This window comes from Oncorhynchus gorbuscha, linkage group LG18 (assembly GCF_021184085.1).
Source record: "Oncorhynchus gorbuscha isolate QuinsamMale2020 ecotype Even-year linkage group LG18, OgorEven_v1.0, whole genome shotgun sequence".
NCBI classification, from domain to species: Eukaryota; Metazoa; Chordata; class Actinopteri; order Salmoniformes; family Salmonidae; genus Oncorhynchus; species Oncorhynchus gorbuscha.
Window position 1 is genome coordinate 29436555 of NC_060190.1, and position 13548 is coordinate 29450102.

Here is a 13548-nt window from a genome sequence, read left to right on the forward strand (position 1 = left end):
CAAAATGTTATGACCAATTTATGCAGAAATCCAGGAAAATCCAAAGGGTTCACATACTTTTTCTTGGATAAGAGAGTATTTGCTTCGTGGACCATCATTATTATATAAATGTGTTTGATGTGTTTCAAATCTCTTTATTTACACACCAAAATGGAGCAAGTTAATACAAAAGACCATTTGGATTCACTGGCTGTAAAAACATTCCTATCAAATGATGGGATTTGCTAAAATATCTAGTTATGCATTCAAACATCACCAGACACCACAACTGAAACATTGACTCATGAATTATTAAAAGCCCCTCTGATGTTGTGATAATCCAGACATTTGGCTCATCCAGACAGCAATGCTCCAGAGACAATTATTGTTTGGAAACTTCACCTTGAAAAAAAAGCATTCTGCATACAGAAGACCCAGTGTCCTATTGGCCAAGTCAATGATGCAGCCGGCTGAGATCAGAGACGAGAATCCGGATTGATGTCTGGAAAAACTGTCCAAAGAACGCTGAAACACGCTGCTACTTATTAAGCCATTAAGCCACCAAATAAAATCAAAACATATTGGTCACATACACATATTTTGCAGATGTTATTGCGGGTGTAGCAAAATGTTTGTGTTCCTAGCTCCAACAGAATTGAAAAATTCCCAACAATACACACAAATCTTAGAGTAGAATAATGGAATTACGAAATATATACAGTTGAAGTCGGAAGTTTACATACACGTAGGTTGGAGTCATTTAAACTCGTTTTTCAACCACTCCACAAATGTATTGTTAACAAACTATAGTTTTGGCAAGTTGGTTCGGACATCTACTTTATAAATTACACAAGTAATTTTACCAAAAATTGTTTACAGACAGATTATTTCACTGTATCACAATTACAGTGGGTCAGAAGATTATACACACTATGTTGACTGTGCCTTCAACCTCTTGAACCTCTGGGGGCAGTATTTCATTTTTGGATGAAAAACGTTTAAACAAGATATTTTGTCACGAAAACATGCTCGACAATGCATATAATTGACAACTTTGGAAAGAAAACACTCTGACGTTTCCAAAACTGCAAAGATATTGTCTGTGAGTGCCACAGAACTAATGCTACAGGCGAAACTAAGATGAAATTTCATACAGGAAGTGAGCCATATTTTGGAGGTGCTGTGTTCCAATGTCTCCTTATATGGCTGTGAATGCGCAAGGAATGAGCCTACACTTTCTGTCATTTCCCCAAGGTGTTTGCAGCATTGTGACGTATTTGTAGGCATATCATTGGAAAATTGACCATAAGAGACTACATTTACCAGGTGTCCGCTCGGTGTCCTCCGTCGAAACTGTTGCGTAATCTCCAGGTGCGTGCATTTTTCCATTTTTAACAGAGGAGAAACCAAACTGCAACGAGTGTTTTATCATCGAATAGCCAAACGTGATGAACAAAATGGAGCGATTTCTCCTACACAAATAATCTTTTTGGAAAAACTGAACATTTCCTATCTAACTGAGAGTCTCCTCATTGAAAACATCCTAAGTTCTTCAAAGGTAAATGATTTTATTTGAATGCTCTTCTTGGTTTTGTGAAAATGTTGCCTGCTAAATGCTAGGCTTAATGCTATGCTAGCTATCAATACTCTTACACAAATGCTTGTGTAGCCATGGTTGAAAAGCATTTTTTGAAAATCTGAGATGACAGTGTTGTTAACAAAAGGCTAAGCTTGTGAGCCAATATATTTATTTCATTTCATTTGCGATTTTCATGAATAGTTAACGTTGCGTTATGGTAATGAGCTTGAGGCTATAATTACGCTCCCGGATACGGGATTGCTCGTCGCAACAGATTAAACAGCTTGGAAATTTCCAGAAAAGGATGTCATGGCTTGCGAAGCTTCTGATCTGACATCATTTGAGTCAATTGGAGGTGTACCTGTGGATGTATTTCAAGGCCTACCTTCAAACTCAGTGACATCATGGGAAAATCAGCCAAGATCTCAAAAAAACAATTACAGACCTCCACAAGTCTGTTTCAACCTTGGGAGCAATTTACAAACGCCTAAATGTACCATGTTCATCTTTACAAACAATAGTACACAAGTGTAAACACCATGGGACCATCAGACCGCTCAGAAAGGAGATGTGTTCTGTCTCCTAGAGATTAATGTACTTTGGTGCGAAAGGTGCAAATCAATCCCAGAACAACAGCAAAATACCTTGTGAAGATGCTGGAGGAAACAGGTACAAAAGTATCAATATCCACAGTAAAATGAGTCCTATATCGACATGACCTGAAATGCTGCTCAGCAAGGAAGAAGCAATGCTCAAAAACCACCATAAAAAAACCCAGATTACAGTTTGCAACTGCACATGGGGACAAAGATCGTACTTTTTGGAGAAATATCCTCTGGTCTGATGAAACAAAAATATAATACTGTTTGGCCATAATGACCATCGATATGTTTGGAGGAAAAAGGGGGAGGCTTGTAAGCTGAAGAGCACCATCCCAACCGTGAAGCACGGGGGTGGCAGCATCATTTTGTGGGGGTGCTTTGCTGCAGGAGGGACTGGTGTACTTCACAAAATAGATGGCATCATGAGGATGGCAAATTATGTGGATATATTGAAGCAACATCTCAAGACATCAGTCAGGAAGTAACTGTTAGGGATAGGGAAAATACTGCCCCCTTTGGATGAACTGCGTGCCCATAGTAAACTGCATAAAAATCTGTCCTAAATTGCTAATATATGCATATTATAATTATTATTGGATAGAACACACTCTGAAGCTTCTAAAAACGTTTGAATTATGTACGTGAGTCTAACAGAACTCACAGGGCAGGCAATCTTCTAAACTAGTTTTGGAATCCTGAAAGTTGGGGCAACTTTGGCATCATCGCCCCCCCCTTCCCAACCAGTTATGGATCTGGAAACACGCTCTATGTCTTCCACTAGATGTCCTCAATCAGTAGAGCATTTAATTGTGCAAATGCTGTGAACTTTGACCCAATGAGGCAAAAAACTTTGAGTGTCGCGAGGATTTCCATGTGGGTTAGGGCGCGCTTTGGACACACAGCTTCCTTTGTTCCAGCCAGCCCTAGATGAACTAGGATCGTCCGGTTGGAATGCCATTCGTTTTGTACGTTTATAACATCCTAAAGCTTGATTCCGCACTTAGTTTGACCAGTTTAGTCGACCTATAATATGTAATTTGGAAGTTTTGATGCGCAATTATTCTGGACCAGAAGTCATTTTCTGGGGCATTTGAGCTGAAAGTGGTAGCATATGCTACTACATGGACACTAGAATTGAAACAAAACGATGTATTGGGTAAGTATGACTCCTTCCACTACATTCTGATCGAAGACCATCAAAGGTAAGGGAATATTTATGTTGTAATTTTGTATTTCTGTTGACTCCAACATAGCGGAGAAATATTGTTACGTCTGAGCGCCGTCTCAGATTATTGAATAGTAAACTAATTCCGTAACGTAAAAAAAAAATGTGACACAGCGATTGCATTAAGAACAAGTGTATCTTTCTAACTATATGTAGAACACGTATCTTTAGTCAAAGATTATGATGAGTATTTCTGTTATCTGGTGTTATCTGGCGGAGCTTTACATAATTTCTCTGGACATTTTTGAGCATTTTCTGAACATGGCGTCAATGTAAACTGAGATTTATGGATATAAAATGCATATTATCGAACAAAACATAAATGTACTGTGTAACATGTCATATTACTGTCATCTGATGAAGATTTTCAAAAGGTTAGTGAATGATTTTTCTTTTAATCCTGCTTTTGTGATTTTATCTTTTGCTGGACAAAATGGCTACGTTTAGTCTTTGCTTTGGTGGTGGTCTAACATATATATATGCTGTGTTTTCGCCGTAAATAATTTAAAAAGTCTGACACGCTGGGTAGATGAACAAGGTGTTTATCTTTCATTTGAGGTATTGGACTTGTTAATGTGTGGAGGTTAAATATTTCTAAGAATATGTTTTTGCATTCCATGCGCCACCGTTTGAGTTGAACGGGGGGGAGGGGTAGTCCCGCTGGGGATCATATAGGCACAAGAGGTTTGAATAACCGCTCTAGGATGGGGTTCAGGGCGGGGTTCAGACCCAGGTTCCGAGCTTAACCTTTTTACACGTACGAAAAAATGGGTGTGATCATTCTACAGTGGTCACTTATTTAGAACGTCCGGTTTCGAATGACGCAACAATCAGCATTTGAGCTGGCCACTGTTTTTTTCACAAAAACATTTTGCACAAACACAGTCCTTACAAAGTTATGTCCAGAATGTGACCAGTTTATTTTTTGGATGCAATGTTCAGACATTCACAGAAGTAGCTACAACATAAAACTATCATCCAAACCGGAAAATGTAGGCTACATTTGTCCTAGCGCTAACTGAGAAAAGATTGGCGTAACACAAGCAGTCACAACTCTCAGCTGACAGAAACTACAATATGAATTAGCTAATAGCAATGACTATTTATAATACGTCATATCACGGGTGAGCTCCCCACTGTTCAATATAATTGAGTAATACACTTTCTATAAATCAAAAGTAATCCGACTATGGGTAGTTTCTGATTGCCACAATGTTAGTTTTTTCGCATCAATCAAAGATATTAAGGAGACAAGATGAGTTTGGTCTGTTTATAGTTTATATTATTGTTTATATAGTTTATATTATATGTTTCTATTATTTCAACACCTTGTAAACACCAATGGTAAACACCACTATTTAAAAGAGATCTTAAAACACACCTTTTTAGCTTTGCTTTTCCTTACGGTGCTTTTTAGTTGTTCAGTTTTTATTGTTATTCTGGTCGTGCTTTAAAAGACGTGCAATTTATAAAGTCTTCATAAAGCCTTCATAAACACTACATACATGTGTTTCACATCATCTATGACCATATGTCATGCTTTATAAAAGGTTTATAAATGTGGCAGAACTGTGTGACATACCACCAGTGTCAAATGTGACAAGCATGACTTAACAAAGGCTTTATAAATCATTAAATCGAGGCATCACAAAGCATTTATAACCCTGTCATGCATATTGGTAGAGCATTGCAAATCCAGGATAGTGGGTTTGATTCCCGGGACCATCCACAAGTAATAATTTATTCATGTATAACTTTAAGTCGCTTTGGATAAAAGTGTCTGCTAAATTTGATAAAATGTCTCTAAAACATTTCTAAGATGGCCCAACCTCTTTCCCTCTTGGGTGCATAGCCAATATTGGACCGGACCTCAACTTTCCCCAAAATGATGTGCTGCAGGATAACACATACACTCTAAAGGGCAGTCATGCACAGAAAAATACATTGATAGGGCCTTTTAAAATCTGTTTACATGTTTTTGCCTAATTCTGTTTTTATTGCAAATACCATTTTCCATTTTTGTTTTTCCAGTTTTGGATTTCCCTAATTTTATTCACACTTTTTAAATAGAAAAAAAATAGATTTTCTGTGTTCACAACAATGTCACATCGGGGATGGCTTTTGATGTCTGGGAAAAATCTAAGAAACTTTGATTTTTTTGTGTAGTTGTCCTTTTAATTTAGTGTGCATGCCCTGCACTGTTGTTTGGTTAGCAGGTTTTCTGTAGCACAGTAAGTGCACGTGATGAGTTCACAAATCAAATGCCTACTTGTGTTGCCACTGGTTAGTGATAAACAAGTAAGATAACATTTATTTATTGCAATTTAAATTTGTTTGTAGTAGTTAAGTGTTGAGTTAGATTACATACTGTAGACACCTCTTATTATTTCAAGTCATTTCTGTGACTTCACAGCAACTGATAGCTAGCGAAACATTTTCTAGCTAGCAGATTCAGCAAAATAAAATCCCCATAGATATAACCAGGTCTCATAGTCACATCTTGAGATTTGTAAATGAAAGAGGAATATAACAATACAAATCAAATGGAGTTTCCTATCTCCCCATTTAGTTTTTCTAGCACAGCACAGAAATATCCTTAGGCATTTCCTAACAGACCTGATAACTTTCTTTGTTGTTACTTTTAAGGTTGGAACCAACATGCAGTTCCTCCAGCAGCCAAAGGCAAGAACCATTCGTCCGCCAACTCTGGAACAAGCTATTGTACCCTATTTACAGTGTGTGTAATGTTCAATGTAATTGCATTGCTGAACTTTTTGAAACATAATTTATTTGATTCGTTTTAAAAATATTGAAATAAAGGATATGTATGGTTTGAACATCGCTTTAATATTTATTTGTTTTAGCTGTCAATGTTAATTCCCTAAGTGTTAATACATTTTTGGTTGCGTAATTAAGCCTTTATGTATGTGTTATGAATGACCAAGGGGATCTGACTTTACAGTAAGTACAGCATCATGTGATGTAGTCTTTATGGATGTGATGAATGACTGAAGGTGTCTCACTTAGGGCTGTTAAGGTGGCCATATCATCGTCACACCAGCGGTCACGAGTCATGCATGCAGTCAAATTCAACGTGGCTGTTTAGCGCATGTCTGGACTCGAGTCACACAACTTGACCTCGAGTCAGACTCGAGTCACAAATATGATGACTTACAACTCGACTTTGACTTTAACACCAATGACTCGTGACTTGACTTGGACTTGAGCCTTATGACTCGACCTGACTTGATACCCTCCCCAAGCCCAAATATTAAAAATGATGCTATCAAAAATGTGTGCAGCACATCAACTCTTCATTTAACGGATTACAGTTGGAATCCGACAGCAGCCAATCAAACTGTGCCAGCTGAGAAAAAGTTGTGTGTGGCAGAGGAGAGGAACGTCGGCGGGTGAATTCAGATGGAGCACTTGGAAAGATGATACCCATAATTATTATTTTCGGGTATAAAGACGACGGTATATCAACAAAAAAAGGATTGCAACATGCAGGAAGAAAATTACAGACGGAGGCGCAACAATTTCCAACTTTGTTCGACATTTGAAGCTGCACAAAGAATGGTAAGTCGTGGCTAATAGAGCCGAAAGCTATATATTTTATTACTTTACTAGTGTATCATGTAGGCTAACGTAACGTTAAATCAATGAGCCTCCACACAGTCAGTCAGTGGGGGAACGTGATAATTGCACCCAAGATTGAGGCAGTTGGTAGCCTAAATCTTGCCTGATGTTACTGCTGTTCCTAAAACAAGGTTGGGCGTTTGTGGTTGGGCGACTGTGTACAAGCCTACATCGCCTGATTGCGCAATCCTCGATAGTCGATCACTATGGGGGGGGGGGTCTTTCTCATGGCTACCCATAATGTTTATTTGGAAAGTAATAAAAATATCTATATTTTTAAAAGCATTCAGGATTTGCGTAAATGTAATATACTAACTGTTACTCTTGTTAAAAATATAAAATGGTATTACATTTGGTGAAGAGCACATTATGACTTGTTTACGACTCAAAACTTGACGGTCTTGACTTGAGACTTGACTTGGAACTTGAGTGCTAAGACTTGAGACCTACTTGTGACTTGTTAAACAATGACTTGGTTCCACCTCTGCCATTTAGTCAAGGTAATTTGGCTTCTCCAAGCTCTGATGCTGGTCCCTACCAAATTTGCTAACTGCCTGGTACTCAGCATTCTAATGAACCTCTAATCACTCTAACATCAATGCAAATGTAATCAAAAATCGATTCAAATACTTCATGAGAACCCATGAGCTCATGTTGCACAACATTTCTGTAGGCTATGGAATTGCTTAAGAAAACAGAGTGATGGCCTCTATTAAAAAGAGGAGGATCCCATCAGCTTTCTATAGGTTAGACCTACTATATTTATTTCTCAACTCCTAATATTAACATTGCTTCTCCTTACAACAGGAGTATAGCCTACCTGGCTGGCATGAAAATGTACCATGTGAAATGCATCCACCATTCGCTATTTAAGTGCATAGATGACATATATTTTTCAACTACCCCTGTTTCGAGACAGGTGCATGATAATGGTCCATTCTAAATCAAAACTAATTTCAAACATACACTACCAGTCAAAGGTTTGGACACACCTACTCATTCAAGGGTTTTTCTTTATTTTGACTGTTTCCTACATTGTAGAATAATAGTGAAGACATTAAAACGAATGAAAGAACACATATGGAATAATGTAGTAACCAAAAAAGTGTTAAACAAAATATATTTTAGATTCTTCTAGTAGCCACCCTTTGCCTTGATGACAGCTTTTTAAAATGTAGATGTTCCAAAGTTCTGCATCATGTGTGGAAGCCATGAGATGCTAAATGTGTTAATGTTAATTAACAGTCAATTACCGTGAGACTGGCAGGTATTTTCTTGAGAATCACTGGCTCACAAAATTGCATGACCGCCACAGCCCTAGTCTCACTTCAAACTACAGAACACTACATAATGTGTAAATAAATAGGTTACAAAGTCACAAAGTCATATTTATTGCTAAACCATGCCTGTTTCCACAATTTCTCTCTTAAAATGTTTTTTTTTTTAACCTAACCCTAACTAATGAAGGTGAAGGTTGATGCGTTGGTCCATCAGGCCTTCCACGCATTTAGCCGGAAGTCTCTGGAAATGAGATTAGGTGTAATGTTACATGACTTCACTTTAGAGCGTATGCCATCCTTCAGCACACAACATGTCTGTCATGCCTTGGTCATTGTATTTTGTGTTTTCGTTATATGTTTGGTCAGGCCAGGGTGTGACATGGGTTTATATGTTGTGGTTCGTATTGGGGTTTTTGTATTATTGGGATTACGGCTGAGTAGGGGTGTTGCATAGGCTTGGCTGCCTGAGGCGGTTCTCAATCAGAGTCAGGTGATTCTCGTTGTCTCTGATTGGGAACCGTATTTGGGTAGCCTGAGTTTCGCTTTGTATTTCGTGGGTGATTGTTCCTGTCTCTGTGTAGTTTCACCAGATAGGTTTTCGTTCCGTTTGTTGTTTTTGTATATGTATAAGTTATTTCATGTATCGTAATTTCATTCATTAAAGACATGAGTAACAACTTTGCTGCATTTCGGTCCGACTCTCTTTCCACAAACGAAGAACGTCGTTACAGAATCACCCACCACACACGGACCGAGTGGCATGGAAACAGGCAGCGACAGCTGTAGCAGCAAAAGGAGGATGAATTATTCGGAGAATGGACATGGGAAGACGTGTTGGATGGTAAAGGTTGTTACACTTGGGAGGAGATACTGGCCGGAAGAGATCGCCTCCCATGGGAACAGGTGGAGGCACTAAGGAGAGCAGAGGCAGCCGGAGATAGGAGCCGTCGATACGAGGGAACACGGTTGGCAAGGAAGCCCGAAAAGCAGCCCAAAAAAAAGATTGGGGGGGCTTAAAGAGAGTATGGCTATGTCAGGTAGGAGACCTGCGCAAACTCCCTGTGCTTACCGGGGGGCTAGAGAGACCGGGCAGGCACCGTGTTATGCTATGGAGCGCACAGTGTTTGCAGTGCGGGTGCATAGCCCGGTGCGGCACATACCAGCCCTTCGTATTGGCCCTTCGTATTGTACCTACCTAGCCATGCACGTCCTGTGCCAGTCCTGCTCTCAGGCTCTCCAGTACACCTTCACGGTCCAGTCCATCCAGAGCCACCTCCACACACCAGTCCTCCGGTAGCAGCTCCCCGCACCAGGCTTCCTGTGCGTGTCCTCGATCCTGTAGCACCAGTTCCAGCATCATGCACCAGGCCTTCTGTGCGCCTCGCCTGTTCAGCACAGCCAGAGCCTTCCTTCCCTCCTGCGCTGTCGGAGTCTCCCGCATGTACAGCACAGCCAGAGCCTTCCTTCCCTCCTGCGCTGTCGGAGTCTCCCACCTGTTCGGCGCTATCAGAGCCTTCCTCCTCTACAGCGCTGCCAGAGCCTCCTGCCTGTTCAGAGCAGCCTGAGCTGCCAGTCTGCAGGGAGCTGTCAGTCTGCAAGGTGCTGTCAGTCTGCATGAAGCAGCCAGAGCTGTCAGTCTGCAAAGAGCTGCCAGTCTGCAGGGTGCTGTCAGCCTACATGGAGCAGTCAGAGCTGTCAGTCTGCATGACGCAGCCAGAGCTGCCAGTCTGCAAGGAGCTGTCAGTCTGCAAGGAGCTGTCAGTCTGCAAGGAGCTGTCAGTCTGTAAGGAGCTGCCAGTCTGCAGGGTGCTGTCAGCCTGCATGGAGCAGTCAGAGCTGTCAGTCTGCAAAGAGCTGTCAGTCTGCAAAGAGCTGCCAGTCTGCAAGGAGCTGTCAGCCTGCATGGAGCTGCCAGAGCTGTCAGTCTGCAAGGAGCTGTCAGTCTGCATAGAGCAGCTAGATCCGCCAGTCAGCCATGATCTTCTAGATCTGCCAGTCAACCAGATTCTTCCAGATCTGCCAGTCAACCAGTCTCTTCCAGATCTGCCAGTCAACCAGTCTCTTCCAGATCTGCCAGTCAATCAGTCTCTTCCAGATCTGCTAGTCAACCAGAATCTTCCAGATCCGCCAGCCAGCCAGGATCTACCGGAGCCTACTACCTGCCTGAGCTTCATCTCAGTACTGGGCTTCCTCTCAATACTGGGCTTCCTCTCAGTACTGGGCTTTCTCTCAGTACTGGGCTTCCCCTCAGTCCCGAGCTGCCGCTCAGTCCCGAGCTGCACCTCAGTCCCGAGCAGCCCCTCAGTCCCGAGCTGCCCCTCAGTCCCGAGCTTCCCCTCAGTCCTGAGCAGCCTCAGTCCTGAGCTGCCCCTCAGGCCCGAGCTGCCTCTCAGTCCCGAGCTGTCCCTCAGTCCTGAGATGCCCCTCAGTCACGAGCTGCTCCTCAGTTCTGTGGGGTTCTGGGTGAGGACTATTAGGCCATGGTCGGCGACGAGGGTGGATTATCCCAGGACGCGAAGGGGAGGAACTAGGACTTTAATGGAGTGGGGGCCACATCCTGAGCCGGAACCGCCACCATGGACAGACGCCCACGCGGACCCTCCCTATGGTTTTGAGGTGCGTCCGGGAGTCCGCACCTTAGGGGGGGGGGTTCTGTCACGCCATGGTCATTGTATTTTGTGTTTTCGTTATATGTTTGGTCAGGCCAGGGTGTGACATGGGTTTATATGTTGTGGTATTGGTTTTTTTGTATTATTGGGATTACGGCTGAGTCGGGGTGTTGCATAGGCTTGGCTGCCTGAGCCGGTTCTCAATCAGAGTCAGGTAATTCTCGTTGTCTCTGATTGGGAACTGTATTTAGGTAGCCTGAGTTTCGCTTTGTATTTCGTGGGTGATTGTTCCTGTCTCTGTGTAGTTTCACCAGATAGGCTGTAATAGGTTTTCGTTCCGTTTGTTGTTTTTGTATATGTATAAGTTATTTCATGTATCGCAATCTCTTCATTAAAGACATGAGTAACCACTACGCTGCATTTCGGTCTGACTCTCTTTCCACAAACGAAGAACGTCGTTACAATGTCACCCTTAATTAAGCACATGTTTATATCATATCCGACATAGCTGGTTATGTCACATTTGACATTGGTGATTATCACAGTTTTGCCACATTTATGAACCCTTTATAAAGCATGACATACAGTTAAAGATACTTTCTAACACATTTATGAAGTGTTTATGAAGCCATTATGAAGGCTTTATGAAGCCTTTATAAGCTGAAAGTAATTTAAAGTGGGACTGTTATTCTTTTGTATATTTCATCCACTTATGTTTGTTGTGTAGAATATATTTCATTTTTTGTCATTGTTCTTATTATTATTTTTTCATGTGAAGCACATTGTGTTTCATTCCATGTCTGAAATGTGCTGTATAAATAAAGCTTGATTTGATTTGTAGAGTTCATGCCCCGATGAATTGAGTTTGTTCCAAAGGCAAAAGGCAACTCAATATTAGGAAGGTGCTCCTAATGTTTGGTATACTCAGTGTATATTGTCAGTCTAGCTAATTACGCAAATTGCTGCTTTCCGCCCCCATCCTCTCTGTCACTCTTTCCCCCCTCTCCTCTCTCGTTCCATCCAGTACAGGCACAGCTCTAAAAATCTATTCTATATCTGCCCACAGCGCGAGGCTTAGAAGTGGATTCCTTCCACTATCTCTATTTTTATTAGTCTCTCTCTCTCAGAGATAGGGCTGTGGCGGTCACGAAATTTCATCAGCCTGTGATTGTCAAGCAAATAACTCTCGGTCCAACAGTAATTCAACGTTAATTAACATAAACACATTTAGCATCTCCTGGCTTCCACACAGCCTACAAGCAATTTTAAAAAGTCTAATAAATCCATGTAATATAGTCTACACCTTCACAATAAATCCATTATTTATTTTAGACAGGTCTAAAGAAGCATGATATGAAGAAAATAAAGTTTTAAAAATGGCACCGACAGACTGGCACCGACAGACAGGGCTGGCTCGCTTCTAGTCCTTAGGTGTAAAGCGTTTGTCTGTTGAAGGAGAGTTGGACCAAAATGCAGTGTGTTGGTTACTCATGACTTTAATAAATGAAGAGCGTAACATGAAATAACTCAAATACAAAACAACAAACAGAACGTGAAACTTATTACAGCCTATCTGGTGAATACACACAAAGACAGGAACAATCACCCACGAAATACAAAGCGAAACTATGGCTCCCTAAATACGGTTCCCAATCAGAGACAACCAGAATCACCTGACTCTGATTGAGAATCGCCTCAGGCAGCCAAGCCTATACAACACCCCTAATCAGCCGCGATCCCAAATAATACAAACCCCAAATACGAAAACAACATATAAACCCATGTCACACCCTGGCCTACCCAAACATATAACAAAAACACAAAATACAATGACCAAGGCGTGACATTAGGAAACTTTGCAGTAATTTTTTTAATGCGTTATTTCTTACAATGTTAGACCAGATGTTGTGTTATTACATACAGCCGGGAAGAACTATTGGATATCAGAGCGGCGTCAACTTTACCAGCACCAGGAATACGACTTTCCCGAAGCGGATCCTTTGTCCGCACCACCCAGGGAATTTGAACTGATTCCCAGTGGTCGACCCAAAAGAACGCCGTTGGAGAAGAGGGAGTCAGAGCGGTCTTCTAGTCAGACTTAAGAGGCGTGCACACCACCCACCGCTTCTGAGTATATTCATCGCTAATGTCCAGTCCCTAGATAACAAAGTTGACGAGATCAGGGCAAGGGTAACTATCCAGAGAGACATCAGGGATTGTAACATACTCTGTTTCATGGAAACATGGCTCTCTCGTGATATACTGTTGGAGTCGATACAGCCACCTGGATTCTCAGTGCATCACGCTGACAGGAATAAACATCTCTCCGGGAAGAAGAAGGGTGGGGCTGTATGTTTCATGATTAACAACTCATGGTGTAATTGTAACAACATACAGAAACTCAAGTGCTTTTGTTCACCTGACCTAGAATTCCTCACAATCAAATGCCGACAGTATTATCTCTCAAGAGAATTCTCTTCGGTTATTGTCACAGCCGTGTATATCCTCTCTCAAGCTGATACCACGACGGCCCTTAAGGAACTTCACTGGACTTTATGCAAACTGGAAACCATATATCCTGAGCCTGCATTTATTGTAGCTGGGGATTTTAACATAGCTCATTTCAGGAAAATTC